Source organism: Pipra filicauda, unplaced genomic scaffold (genome assembly GCF_003945595.2).
Source record: "Pipra filicauda isolate LSUMZ 115617 unplaced genomic scaffold, ASM394559v2 scaffold98_size3848907_pilon, whole genome shotgun sequence".
In the NCBI taxonomy this organism is placed as follows: domain Eukaryota; kingdom Metazoa; phylum Chordata; class Aves; order Passeriformes; family Pipridae; genus Pipra; species Pipra filicauda.
The window spans coordinates 412,154-427,726 of NW_024105186.1; the positions used below are offsets into that span (position 1 = coordinate 412,154).

General features: G+C 43.4%; 1 protein-coding gene across 1 annotated transcript in view; it reads right to left on the reverse strand.

Moving 5' to 3' along the window:
- Positions 1 to 15,573, reverse strand: part of LOC113987752 — a 103,102-nt gene that overhangs the window by 46,741 nt on the left and 40,788 nt on the right. Inside the window, exon 2 of the mRNA XM_039378035.1 lies at positions 7,089 to 7,306. The gene's annotated coding sequence lies outside the window, so the exon portion shown is untranslated. The remainder of the gene's footprint in view (positions 1 to 7,088; positions 7,307 to 15,573) is intronic.

Genomic DNA, 15,573 nt, shown 5'->3' on the forward strand with positions numbered 1-15,573 from the left:
GACAATGCACTATTTTGTAGGACAGGCTACAACTGGTCCAAGTTCCTCCAAGTGTTGCCCCCATGACTTGTCTGCAGCAAGTCTCTCCCTCTCCTTCCTCCCACTAACCTCAGTCACCTGCACAAACTCATATGTGTCACCCCTGCTTTCTTCAGTCTTCAATTCTCATGTGCCTGTTCACATGTGACCTGTCTAATATCTGCAGCCTACCCTTGATAAGGACACCACATCTGAGAGGCATTACTGTTTACCCAAAGTGATCGGCAATTAAACCCCATTTCTTAGGATAAGCCTGCAACACCTTTCTTCTTCTGGCATGTAACTAGAGCAGCTCTATAAATCAGCAGTTTGAACCACTTTCCTGGGCAGGTCATCCCCAAAGCAGGAGGTCTGGAGTGACTGTGGCTCTCCCTCTTCCCAGAGCCAAGGGCGTACGGGATGCACTTTTATTCACACTCACACATGTAAAGGAAACACCATGATCTCAACAGTAAATGCTGGAATTAAGACCATGCTCCTGCACTTCCTACTCCATTTGCAGAACAGGAAAGGGGAGGTTATGGGGCAGCAAGTCTGATACAGGCAGGTGTCACACTAGCACAGGTAGAGGCAGGAAAGTGAAAGCATCTAGGTGGGAGTGGACAGCCAAATTACGGGTCGAAGGGTTAAAAGAAGAGAGCCTATTATTCATCACTACCACTGTGTTCCAGGCATAAGAAACATTTGGAGCTAATTAGAGGGAGAGCAGAACAATGCACTTGAGAAAGCGACAATGCCCTGGTTCAACCCAGCAGATGAGCTCCGTGCTCAGAGCAAATTGGTCTAAAATGAGTATTGCTCCATCTCAAAACCAGAAAGGTGTGACCTACTTCTCTGACCCTGGCATCAGCTGGTAGGAAGAGAATTGACAGGCTGATTCTTTGTTCCCATCATTGGAGATGAGAACAGTTCCATTTCAGAAATAAAAGCCAACAGCTTTTACAGCTGATTTTGGGTAACTAATAACACAGAACTGCACTCATTAACTAAGCTGGCTTGTATTGTAAAGAGCTCCAAGGCAACAACTAAATGGACTTGATATTAACAGCAATGATAGTGTCAATGTGACTTAGAAGCCTTAACTAATAGCCTTAACATTTTCAAATGTAAAGTATATTCAATTTTTAAAACTATCTCAATGGACTTTTGTGAGAATTTTGCTCCAAAGTAGTAACTGAGACTACAGCACCTGAATGCTAGGCTCTGTGCAAGAACTGGGAAGCACCTGGGTCCCTCTCAGAGGAACATTCCCAGAGAATTGTAGTTCTGGAAGTTATTTTCCAAGGACACTTTGAAGGTGCAGTGTCAAATTAGCTTGATTTTATTGTGAGTTGATTATTTTGGTATTGTCTTCTGGTGAAGAAATTCTCGCTCAGCTTGCTGATCACAGGGCTCATGCCCTGAAGAAGAAATAAATACTTCAAGTTTTGATGTCTGGGGAAGGAGGGAATATTTTGAAGTTTCAAAAGAAACTCATTTATCAGTGGACTTTTTGGCTACAAACTATGTATTTTTAGGTATCCTGATTCCCCAGTGTTTGCCAACAAAGAAATCTCAAAAGCTCCTGGGTCCCAGAGTATCTCAGTGAAATTGGCATTGGCACTACTCCTATCTGGTAGTCACTGGACCAGCAGCTGTAAAAATTTCTGTCTACTCTTTATAAGGAATGCCCTCCAAACATTTTCAAACCTTATATAAATCACCACTTCAGCTGAACTAGCTTGAAAGCCACTCTGTTGCATGTTGTGAAGATGTGTTAAAGTACAGGACCTGGAGGATGGAAGCAGGCTGTCCCAAAGCGAAAATGGTCACGTAAACCAGCCTGACATCCTTAGCAACTCAGCTACACTTCACATCAGGAAGAGCAGGTCACATTGCATCTGCCCTGAGTCACTCTCCTTTGCTAGATGGGCTATTTAAAAAAAAAAAAAAAGCAAATACACATGATTGCCAGGACAGACAAGTACTATCTTGAGTATCACTTCTAAAAGGAGGCATTACCTCCAGTGGTCCAGGAAGAATGAAGATGGGCTGACAGCAAAGAAGGGCAAGAAATGAAAGCAGGAGGGAAAACTCAATGGCAGGGACAAAATGCCAAGCAAGAGAGCAGAAAGCTAGTCTTTGTGTTTGAAGGACTCCTCAGATCTGGATTCCAATCTTTTGCCTGCATCTCAGGGTCTGTCTGGTACAATGATCCTGGGGAGCAGACATTTGAAGAGATGACTGAACTGAGGATACTGTATTCCCAAAGGAAGTGGAAGAGGCCTGTTGACAGTGTATCTTTTTTTGCCAAATGATTAAATCAGTTGTTGCAGGAACCTAGATATATTCCCAATGCTGTCCACATCAACTGGAAAATAGTAATGTTTTTGAGCTCCCTCTATGCCCACAGCAGCTGAAAATTGGCTTTGGAAAAGGAGCTACTTCATCCCCACTTTGTCTGGTGGTTCCAATCATAAATTCTTTGGAGAAGGGACTGGCTAAGGCTCAGGGCATGTGTGAACATCACCCAGCACTTGGAAATGCAGCATCAGGTTTGGCCTCTTGCAGCCAAGACCACATAAAAGGCAGACTTGGCACCTTCAATCTGCGATTTAACAACAAGAAGGTATTTCAGTGACATCTGGGAAGAAAACTGTCTGGCTGTGTAGTAAGGCTGTCTGCTGGGTTCAAAGATCTTGATACTGTTTCAGCAAGACCAGCCACTACAAGTGGGAAAGCCATTTATGCAAACTCTTCTACTCTATTCTGCTTTCACCTGCTCCAACAAGATCAATGGATGCTTGTTTTGTGAAGTACCCCTTCTTGCAAAAGTAGAAAGTGATTTTTGGTTATGGACTTGGCCTGAGTAGCTTGGCCAGCTGCAAAATGGGTTGGTCCTGAGGTTCACATCCAACCCTGGAGAACAGTGGGAAGCATTTGCTGCCACAACTTTGTCATGGAAATGGATACCTTGCAGTAATTCTGACCTCCTTTCAACAGTCTTTTCAGGTACCTTGAATAACAAGTGAGTATATCAATGCCAGTTCTCTATCAGTGATGTTGACTCCTCCAGCAGTTCTACATTCTTTTACCAGTATAAATGACCACTCTCTTTCCAGCCACGTTAACCTTCACTAACTCAAGATCAGATAGGGATTTCTTTTCTCTCCTCTTTAGGATGACAAATAGGAACATGACAAGTTTTTTTGCAAAGTGTCAAGAAGGGAAGCAGTATGTAAGACTTAAAAAGAAATAGGCCTTCTCTCAATGGACGACGTCTTGAGGATGATGTCTCAGTCTGATATTCAACTGTTTTGTACATAATGGCTTTCCAAAGCACCTAAGCCTGATCCTCCAGTATTTGCTTCTACACTTTTCAAATGGCTTTGTGAGACCTCAGAATTTTCAGGAGTGGCAGTAAATGTTATTCTTGTCTCCACTAAATCGAGGGTGCCACCTGCAAAGATTCTTAAGTACAGAACATTTACACTCCCAGACAAGAGTGATGTGCCACCTATTAGACTGAAGAGCTGTCATTTACCAAATGCTAGGATTCTCTTAACTAGAAATAGGCACTGCACAGAAGTGCCAAGTCGCAGCAAAAAGAAGAGCTCTGGCATAAACCTTTATTGTTTCCTTTAAAGAAATTGCTAGCAGAGACCTTTAAAATGAAACAAATAATGATTCAAGTTTCCAACTCCCCTTGCCTGCTCTGAACAGATCACAGATTCACTGATGTTGACATGTCTGTTATTATTATTATCTTGTCTAAACAAAGAAAATAGTAATAGCCTCAAAAATGCACCCAGAACGTGTAATCAGTAGGTCTCTGAGCACTTTTCAAAAAGGACAGCATAATTATCTCAGTTTTATGAGTAATTATCTGCATTTTAATAGTGGGATAACTAAGGCACAGAAAGAAGAATTAACTTGCTCAGCTGGCCAATGAAATACCAAGAAACAGAGTGAAATATCCTGAATCCCCATCAAATGCCCTCCAGATAACACACTTGCTAATATAATCAATCAGAACCATTACATATCTCCCATCTTCAAAGAATTTCATAAACAGTGAACAGACATCCTCAGTGTTAAACCACACTGTGGATCTCAGTATCCCATTGCATCATCTGCTTTGATAATCTTTGCTCTGTGCCTATAACTTATGTAATTAATAGTTCCCATTCTAAGAGGAGTGAGATAATTGACTTATCTAGCAATCACTTCAGAAAGATTATTATTAGAAATAGGTCTGCATTCTAAGTATACATGTGCCTCTAGATGAGCTAGGTCAAATACCGGCTCCATCAAGCGACACTAACACCAAGGCTGGCACAATCCAACTGCTTGGCCATTTGTTCCTATGTGCACACACCTCATGTGCTCCACTGTGCTGCACCTCTCCCAGCCTTGCCAGGTCTTCTTTCCAACAATCCATCACCTACACTATCACCGCAGCCTGACCCCACATGTACCTTCATGCTCTCTCAAGTTCCAGAAGTTGAAATAGTTGTCTCAGTATTCTTGATGACATGGACTTCCCATGGCTTGCTCAAACACCCCTGGCTAAAATAAGGGAATGTTGCAAAAGAATGGTAAAGTAAACCTGACAATAAAAGACCATAGCCAAAATAAAACTACTTCAGTTTAATTTCCAGATCATCAGTTCAGTGTCACATGGGTAGGTGATGCCTTCTAACAGTAGTTTGCTTTACATCCTGTACTCTTATTAGTCAAGCAAAAATTACTGAGCTAGCCTATCGCCTATTTTCTATCTGGCTAAAATAGATTAGAAATAAATAAAATAATAATAATAATAACAATAATCAGTGTCCCTACATGTCTCATGCAGATGGCAACAAGGTAGTCATGACATCCTCACTTACAGTCTGTCATGGAATTCATCACAAGAAAACACCTACGAGCTCTGAGCAAGCATTATTTCAGTCACCAAAAACAAAGCACAGAAAACTACCAAAGTGATCTGAAAGACCTTGAGTTGTTACAACAGAAACTGATGTGGAAGCACAGGGAGCCTCATTGGTTACTACAGTCATCTATTGGTTTATATAAGTTTCTAGCATGTTTAAGTGTTGTTACACGTGTGTTATTTCAGCAGCTTTCCTGAAGCTACATCAAATTTAATGCAATGTTAAATGAAATAAGAAAGAAAAGAAAATCTGGCTGATTCTGCATGAAGCATAACTATCAGCAAATGACACAAAAGGCAGAGCTGGAGGGGAAGAAAAATGTGGGGCTACTGTAAGAGGTGTGTAAAGGCCTCACACCACATGTTCCTCTGCCTAGAAAGCCCATAGCAAAACACATAATGAGGAGCATTTTAGATGCTTTCAACCTCCCTAACATTCCTCCTGCACAGCTCTGATTTAACTGTATTGATCGTCTTCCTCAGAGGAGAAAAAGTTACCTTCCACAAAGAAATGGAAAGCAAAGGAATTAGACAAGAAAGGACTGTAGTTGACACAGTCAGATATTTTTTCTACTAGCAAGGAGGACTCAGTTCTGCAAGTTACTGTCTATACCTTTATACCAAAGCACCTCTATCTGCCTCCTACCATTGGATTCAAAGCCAGTAAATAATTACTTTCTCACATAATCATTATGCTTGGGGTTTAACTGTCTGAATACTAACCTCTAAAATGAAGGCTCAGTTACGAGCATGCTTATATGACTGATCTCATACATCCCTATTATTTGACTCATATAGCCAGAATATTACATGGCTGAAATCTCCAGACTAGTTTTTGGGAGTATGTAACAAGCCTGAATTGGCAAGATCCAAACCTAAGCACAGGGAGCTTGCCTATTAGAGTGTGCTGCTCACAGCAGAGTACAGGCTATGACACAGTAACAAAGAGCCATTAATTAGGCAGTACCGATCCCATGGGTTTAGCTCCATTCCTCTATACATCACATGTTCTGAACTGTCAAATTCAGGGATAATTATTTCCGCTCCCCCTTTGTCTTTTGGGTACAATAGCTCATGGACAGCCACTGATGGCAGCTTATGAATATCTCTGCTGATGAACATGGCTCTCCTGAGGTGGTGTTTTAGAACAGCAGTCTCCAAGACAGAACTAAAGACCATGTTCACACTGTGTCTCAGATTAGTGGCTTTCAATGCACCTCTTTTCCTTCCTGAAAGCCTCTCTGTCCATCCCTTAGACTGGCACAGAAACGAAGGACACAGCCTTGTAAGGCTAGCAACTTCTCAGCAAAGGTAGCAGGAGTTTAAAGTACTTAGAATTAAGCTCTTAAAATAATTGATTGACACAATAAATGGCAGTGATTGACCAAGTACATCCTAATACAGTCCTTGTACATTCCCATATTACAATTACCATCATCAAAGAAGGAGTTTCAGTTGGTCACTGCAAGGTAATTTCCATCTTCTTTACCATACTCCGCTTCAAAAACATTAGGGAATAAACTCCCATCAGTATAAAAAATTAGATGGCAACATACATTAGGAATTTGTTGCAGCTCCAGCCCTCAGTGACTAGCAGTTTCAAGTGTAAACAAACAAAAGCTGCAATTTGAGCCAACTGTTTACTCTGATTTCAAATCAGGGTTAGCTTTGCCAGTACAAATTATGCCTCCCTTTGTCTTCAAGAAAGTTGGCCATAGACTAGAGGAAGTGAGACCTTTTTTTTTGTGTCTGATTAGATAGATCCCTTTTTACCAGCTTTTACTTTTCCATCAATGACCAGGGATTTTACAGCATTTATTATATGTCTTGTCTTCTATCATTACTCAAATACAGATTTAGTCTGTACCCCCACTAGAAGTTAGGAAGGCAGAGATTCATCTGCTGGTGCAAATAACAGCATGAGCACCAGTGAATGAGATCAAACTACCGGGCAATTATTTGCCCTGTTAACATAAGTCAAGAAACCCCAATTCAAATTTGGGGTCATTAAAGCAGAGCGCTTATAATTTTCTTGGCTGCATAAAAGCTGAGTATTACATGAGATTCTAGCTCCCAAACATTCCCAACATGATGGATTAATGAACAGTGAAAATAAACTGTTGCTGGCTTTGCTTACCATGGTAATGAAGAACTTCCTCATGGGATGCTGCTTTTCACAAGAGCTTGCACAGAGAGTGGGTTTGGAAGCCACAGGTGGGGACTCCCAGTCCCAAGCATGGGACTCCCAATCAAGTGTGAATCTGAAGTTTTCCCATTACCATCTTTGTCATGTTTCTCATCCAGTTGCTCCATCTGGAACTCTTGCTTGTTTTCACCATCTGACATTTCAACAGCCTAAAAACAAGCAAAACAACCCCTCTAAACAACCAAAATATTTGATCAGATCCTCTATATAAATGAAATGCTAGTGTATGCCAGGCATCTGAACTTGGTAAAAATAAATGAGTGCTTCAAACCCACTATTGTTCTCAAGGTCCCTGACCTTCAAAACATCATTCTATTCTATTTGTAAACAACAGACATAAGAGAACATGTGAATACCACTTCACCCTTTGGTAGCAGTATCTATCCCAAGACCTCAAAGTGTTCTGCAAATATTAGCTAAGACTCTCATGCCTCTAAAGAACTCCTACTCTTCTACAAATATTAGCTGAATCTCCCCCCACGCTATTCAGCTCATAGGAGGTTAGTGCTGTTTTCCAAGTGCAGAAAGGTTGAATGCTCTGGCTAAGGTTATTCAAGAGTTCTGTAAAAGACTTGGGCACCAGAAATACAAGTTTATAAGACTTGTATGTATATCTGAACCTCTGGAAGCTTGTCCAGATTATCATACAAATCTATATGCCACTTTTGGAAACTCTAATACACCAAACTCAAATCTAAACCAATCCAGATTCCATTTTTACAAGAGAAAGCAACTGGGAAAACTAGAACAATAGTTTAACCAGTCACCTTCTCTCCCCTCTCTTAGTCTTTAAATCTCTTTAGTCATTTTCCCTTTCGTGCACACCCGGACAAAACAAGGACTAGGAGGCCTCAACTTGCATTTAGCAGAGGACACAAAGTGGCACAGGGGCTGGGAGCAGCACACTGCACACTTAAACACCATGGTGATGAACCTAAGTTGAACTCACACGGGTTTCAGGCAAATACCAGCTTAGCACAGCTGCCCTGGTACAGCTGGACTGGTTGCTAACCACAGACGTATGAACACAAAGATAAGGCCATGGTAACTTCCATATGGTAAAAAGCATGAACTTCCTAGGAGGGCTCATTGGAGATAATTCATTTCCAAGGCACAGAAAACGTGCTTGGCTTTGACTCAGGTCTCTCTCTTGCATCTTTTGCAAAACTGGTCATGGACATTTATTTAATGGAAGTTTTCGACACATCTTATTAAAGGGCATCACTCCAAACTCTGGCCAAAAGTGCAGCTTGCAATGATTTTGATTCCCTCCAGGCTATGCTTCCATCAGAGGGTAGGTACACCTTCCCCCTGTGTTGTTTTGGGTCACCCAGACTTACTAAGCAACTCATCTACTTCAGTATTACCACAAGAAATAGGTATCAACAAAGATAGAAGCTCACAATCTTCACGTTGCAGAATTGAAATACAAAGCAAAATTTCCAAGTATGCTTTTATTGCCTGTACATGACAATTTATTTCCATTAGAGAATCACTTAAGAATATCTTCCCAAAGAAGGGATACTACTCTGTATTAACACAAAATTGTACCCAGTCTAAAATGATAAATACAATGTGCAGTCTATAATTATAGATAATGTGTAAGGTTGGTTTTTTTCCCCCAGAATTTTCTCTTCTATATTTTATGCAGTCTTGAATCTGAATTGAACCTAAGCTGGAAAAACTGAGAGATATTGACAGGAGAAAGCAATGATGTTAGCAGTCAGTATGAGGTTAAAGCTCTCCAGGGGTTATTCTTTTGTTGGATAGAAGGGGCCAGTCCACACGGGCGTGGCTTTTGGCTTTTTTACAATATGTTTTTGACTCTTGGAGTGCACTATGACCATTACACAACACTGATAATGAGTATTCCCAGAGCCTTTTAAGCATTGCAGGAGCAAAAAGAGAAGGTCGTGGCAGCTTAAAAGTACTGGTTCCCTCAGTATGGAAAAATATTTGCTACTACAGTGCACTTAAAGCCACAGGTGAAATGCAGAGCAAAAAGTGAGAGCTGGGAGCCTGAACTAGCCAGACAAAATCAGAAGGAAAACCAAACCTCCATAATTAACTTGAAGTTGGGCAGGAAGGTTCAACACAAGTGAAGTGATGGATTTTTTCCCTGAATGTCTGCAGCCCAAGACCAGGTACCTTTCTGGAGGTAGAAAAGAGGTCCTGGCTTTTGATGGGAGAGTAACCATGTAGATTTTGGTGGTGTAACTTATGGAGTTGACCAAACCAGAATAGCCCATTTCAGTCTTCAATACAGTGGTTCAAAGTGGGTAAGAAAAAAAAAATCCAAGAGAGATCTGAAGCCCACTTTCCTTATTCTGTGATTCAAACTGCTAGAAGGAAGAGAGTTCTTCAATCAATAGAAGTGATTTTTCAATCAGCAGAACTGGTTCACAGGCCAAAAGGGTTGAGAAACACTTAAGAAGCCTGCAGGATTCTCTCTTCCAAGAGATCTGCTGGAGGTCATGCTCTCAGGCTGGTAGTGTACTCACTTCCCAGGCACTCTTGGCAAGTGCAGTTCTCTGCCCTGCTCCCATCACTGCACCACCACTGTATTGAATCTGGGTATGTGGTTAAACACTACACCCCTCAACATGGTTACCAGTCTTCAAGCTCTCCAAAGGTCTGAAATGCTTCTGAGGCAATATAGTGGGGCAGAACCTCAAAATACTGGAGAGTTTCCTTTTCTTCAAAAGTAGGTTAGGAAAGTGAATCTTCCTCCCATCTGAATAGGCTTCTCCATCTCATAATTCCCTGACTAAAGAGCTGCTCTAAAACTTCCTCTTAGCCAGCATGATGGAAAGTCTCCCTCTACTTGTGCAGCCCTACTGCAGATGGTGTAGCAGAGTGCTCAGCTGGAATCACCCTGGCATAAGGTACAGGGAGAAGGACAGGCAAGCTGGTTGCTGTATTGCTCCCCCATCACTGCACGGAGCCTCAGAGGCTCCCCCGTGTGACTCCTTGAGCTGAACTGGCTCTGCAGGCTCCAGACTTGGCAGGTGAATCTTCCCACCCTCCCACGTGCACAGGTTACATTCAGCACTGCCAAGAGTCGTCGGTACCACGAGCAGGTTCCTGTTCTGCAAAATACTGTATATATGTAAGCTAAAACATTCCCTGTGAAACACTTTATGTTTAGGCAAAAAAAAAAAAAAAAAAAAAAAGACAAAAGGTAACAAAAAGAAAAGGAGTGCCCTTAACAAGCAACAGCCAAAAACCTGGCCTTTTTTTGGCAGAGCAATGCCAAGTTTACCATCGATACTGCCAGTGGTGTTTCTGACAGACCGATGGAGTCAGAACACACCTGGTTTGTCTGGTGCTTCCCATAGCTCATGTGTGCATCCAGGGGGAGCTTGGAGCTGGGCAACCTCATCTTTGATGCTGAGTGTCAGGATGAACAGAAGATGAATCTGATTTAGAAATGCTGTCTTCATACTTATCCACTTATGTCACACCACAGACTTCTTTTGAAGCAAGAGTAATTGCATAGTACTCTCATCTTTTCTTTTCTGCAGCCCCATCCATCCAGCCACGAGGAAGTCACATCCCCTCTAACAACTTCCTTGCTTTGCAGCTTACTCCTACTCATTTCAAAGGAGCTGCCAGTGTTGCATTCTTTTCATAGAACCCCAGGGAAGTTCTAACCTCAAAATTAAGCAAAACAAAGTCCTTTGAATATTTTCCAATTAACCTAAGATTGACACTCATACTTTTCTCCTCATGTTCCTGCTATTTGAACAATTGGGTTTCTCCTGTATGGCCCAATTGCATGGTCTTTTGCAGCATCAAAGAGCTAAGTAATTCCTTTCTCAAAGATCACTCTGGTTTTAAAACTCAAAGTTAAGTTCACTTCTAGGTTGCATCATTTAGTGGAAGAGATCAGAGAAGCCTTGCAGCAGCACAAATCCAAGGAAGATATCAAAGAAGAGACAGCATGGCAGGTTTCTCATATACTAGCAGTGAGGGTAAGTTAATACTACTGAAAGTATTCAGGGTTGCATTCTGCTCCCAGTCTCACAGCATAAATATCCAGAGAAATCCCTTGCTGTCATGACAGAGGGTTAGTTCTGAGTGTCTAGAGCCAGCAGAGAGCATAATTGCAATGCCATAAAAAATGTCAGCATTTGTAATTCATGCAAGACACTGTCCCATTCTGGAGCTTGCAGAAACATGCTGGCCTTCAGGGGCCTGAAGGCACCAGGGTCTGGTAGTGAAACTTTCTTTGAGTTGATGGTGGTGCTGGAACACAGGAACACTTGCTCGGCTGAAAAAGCAGTTCTGCCAGCAAAGTTGCAGGCAGGCTTCTGTGCAACCTGGAACAGAGGGAGGAGAAAGCTCCCAACACGTAGTAAAGGAGCAGCAGTGCCTGCAGATTCACAGACCACACAGCACCCAGGGAGCAGCCAGCACATTAGAGACAGTGTGTTTATACCATTTGTCACCCACTGTTGCTTAGGTGAGGCACATCTAAAAGCTATTGGGCAAATTGCCAATGTGTCCAGACTGCCGAGGTGGGGAGTTTCTGAGCACTTTCTGTCCATTAGCTTGCAAATGTCCCTCTGAAGAAGGTAAAATATTGTCGCCCACACTTTATAGATAGGAAAAGTGAGGCACAGAGGGCCAAGCATCCCAGTTCTCTCTCCCTACTTTCTAAACCATAAACGACAATAGTCCTTCCCCCAGTTACTGGAAACAACAGGCTCTTTCAGAAAAAGGGGAGTTGCCCCTTGCCAGGAAACAAGTAGCCAAAAGCAGTTGGAGGTAGCAGCCTGCAGCCTATGCACTGCCTGACACAGCCCTGAGGTCTTTTCCTCCGGCACATCTCTGAGGTCCTCATCTGTACTCACAAAAACATTCTGTGCTCTGTATGCTCAAGGAGTTCACCTTCAATAAATAATCCGAACAAAGGGAGTTAGTGCTGGCACAGTTGCATGGGTTGCTTCAGGGAGAGTTTGCAGCAATGTCAAACTCACCTTTGCTGGTGGCTGCTGCCACTTGCTGGGAAGGAATCCAGCCCCCAAAGGGGAACACTTAGGAATATCAAGAACCAAAAGCGATTTCGTCCCCATTAGTTAATATCAAATATAAAGGTCACATTCCAGTACGTAGCAAGCAGTCATTGCCTCCTTGAAACACAGTTAAGAAAATCTGGGGTTTAGGATCCTTAAACGACAAAACAAATATAGAAAAATAAAATTTTTGCAGAATAATTGCAGGATAATATTGCTCAGACAGCATCAGTAGCACTCAGATTACTACCTGAAAAAATCCTGGGTCAGAGGCATATTGTTGACCCAATCCAGAGAGCAAGCAGTGACCCCCCTGGCCAGTACTGATGAGGATGTTGGGCAAAATGGCCAACAGCATCCTTTCTGGTTTTAATAAAATGAAATGTCATTCATTCTCTCTATTGTGGAAAAACAGAGAAAACAGCAAGTTATTCTGAAGGAAGAGCAAACTTCTTAGCGTTGGGTTAATGTACCAGCCTGAAGCTGTCCAGAGAATGCTGTTTAAGTCTACAGGTGTACTGCAATAGTCTTCAGCAGCGAAGTGGTCCTTCCCAACATCGAATTTAAGAGGATGAAGGAAAAGATGTGTTTGCCTCGTGGCCCTCGAGAAATGATTGCAGCTCTACAGAAATGTGGCAAAAAGAATATGAAACTTTGTAAGGGTCATGAACATCTAGAACAATAGTAGTCAGCTTGTCTGTTAGTGCAAGTTACCGGTCTGGCTAGCCCAAAGCTGATGGCAGAGACCAGGCTCATCCATTAACTCCTCAGGCCAGCAGCTGTGCTGCACCCCTGGGACCAGCCCTGGGACAGCACACAGTCTTTGCTTAGACAAGGTCAGAAGAGAAAAGCTGCTGGAGGGTACATGCAATGATGGGAGATGTTCATAGAGCAGGGATAAGGGACCCAGAAAATTCCTGTCTGACTTGGGCTTTCCCATAGATTCTCCACATGGTCTTTTGATAAACATCTGCCTCACCTTCCTTCTCCAGTCTCTTCTCTGCAAAGTCCTTTGTTTCTCCAAAAACTCCCCTCTTCCATGTGTCAAATACACCAGTGATAGCAGAGCATATACCAAAAGTTTTATTACCTAGAAAAGGCAATAATTCTCCCTTAAGATCACCACCACCACCATGTTCCTGCCACAGTTTCTAGTTCCTGGCAAAATCTGGATCAAAAAACTACTTCATTGCTAAATGAGTGCTAGTAGAAATAAGTAAACAGCTTTGCACTCCGTCATATTCCCTAAAAGACTGAGCATGCCAGCAAAGGCAGCACAGACTCTCAGAGCAGTAAATAACCAAGTAGGCAGAGCAAACAAACATTTGAAACTCCGTATGTCAGAAAACCTCTCTTTGGAATGAGGGGGTGAAAACAGTTTTGTCAGAAAGGAGGAAGCTTTCTCCCCTTCCCTTCTCCCCACTTCCCCAGTCCTTTCTTCCCTTGTTTACTTTGTTTCCCTGTTTCAAACCAAGTAAGAGAAAATCTAGTATTTGTGGAACTGGGTTCTTTCTGTTTAACTCCAGCTGTGCCCACAGCCCACATACTGGCTTGGTAAAATTTGCCCAGTCTGACAAAGTGGTTTCTCAAGCTCGAAATAAAACCATAGTGATTTTTACACTAGTAAAATGACTGGCCCTTGACAGGACTAGCAATTATCTATGAATTCCAAAGAAAAAGCTTGTTGCATGGCACAGCAACGTGCACAGCACAGCACCATGGCAGGGGATTCTGGGGTTTTCTGTGCTTCTTTGCTCTGGCTTTTCAGCCTCTTTTGAAATATGGCAGCACTGGGAGCCCCACAGCAAAAAAAAGAAGAAAAAAGAAAAAAAAAGAAGAAAAAAATATCCCATAGGAAAGCAGCTCGTAGGATTTTTACCTGTCACAGGCATAGGGTTGGAAGGATCTCTCTGCTAGTCTCAAGTCAAGGAAGAAGCAGCATCTGAATTCAGAGGAAAGCTGATTCCAGGAATATCAACAGTGAGGTCCCTTATGGGAGGGGGGCTCCAGCTGTGGTCCCCCCCACAGGATAGCTGTAACACTTCTTTATGAGGAATACCTGCAAGCATAGACCTGGACATGAAGAGGAAGGCAATTGGCTTCCTTATGTTTGATTTTGGAGGAGTGGCTGCTTTGGGATCTAACACCCAGTTGTCATCAGAGAGGGGCTGGGGCCTGCAACTGTGTTATCAGGTATCAGAGAGCCCCCTTGGGCAGCAACTGTGGGAATACATGCTGACCTCAGCCAGGCAGCATGAAAGCAAACCTCAGCACAAAAGGGCAGGACGCCACGAAATAAGACTCCTTGAGAAAGGAAATAGGGAGAAACCAAAGCTGAAATCCTGATGCTTCTAGGAGACATGGAGAGGGATAACTGAACAGGAAGAGACATGGCCAGCACAGGGTTGCACAAGGACAGGCTGAGGGGCTGAGCAGTGCCAGCAGCCTGGGCCAGCTGGGGAAGGAGCAGCAACACCTCTGCTGCAACCAAGGGCTGCTTCCAGGGCGGCAAGCAAAACCTGTCAGTGCCAGCCACGCTGCTGCTTTCTGTTTGTCTGCTCACTGAGGTCTGGCAGACAGACTCATCCTTCCATGTCTGCCTGGTCAGTGCCCAGCACAGCACCAAGGGCCTCTCAGTCCTGCGTGAAGTGAGAGAACAAACCTTTGCCTGCGATGAGACCGATGCAGGGAAGGTAGGTGGCAAGACCATCCTGCTTTCATGTCTTTTCAGACTGAACATTTTGGAAGGAAAGTTTGCCTCAGATTTAGCCTCTGTCTGGGATTAATTCAGCTCAAATTTGTAGTCACCGCAGGCAGCAGGGAGGCTGCAATAGCTATTAGAGAACAAGCCAAAGAAGTAAAAGCAAGCAGGGACAAAGAATAGCCCTTGCCCTCCCCCAAAAAACAGAAAGGAGACACAGGGATCCAACTTAAAAAGCAACTACTAACTAGTCACCAGTACTAGCGAGTCACCTCAGACCAGCCAGCATCAGGAGAGTTGCCTGGCCAGAGCCTGGCTGCCAGCAAGCAACTCTGGCACAGGACTGTGGCACACCCTGCTCTGGTGTCCAGGCCCCAACCAAGCAACCCAGAGCTGACTGGGGAGGCCAGTGGAGCTGGGAGCTGCTGTGGTCTGCAGTGAGTGGAAAAAGGGAGAGAAGTCCCTGCTCCCCACTGCTGTCCTGATGCAGGGATGGAGGGAAGTGGTCAGCTCACCTCCTCCTGGCTAGTGCTGCTGGCCGGGTACCTCCAAGGTGTTGGTATTGGTCATTTGTTTGGTTGGGGGATCCAAGCGGCTAAGACACCTAGAAAGAACAAACTGCAAAAGGAAACGAGGCCCTTGCATAGCAGAGACAGTAAAAATGCAACGAGAGGGGTCAGCAGACGGCAACAGCACC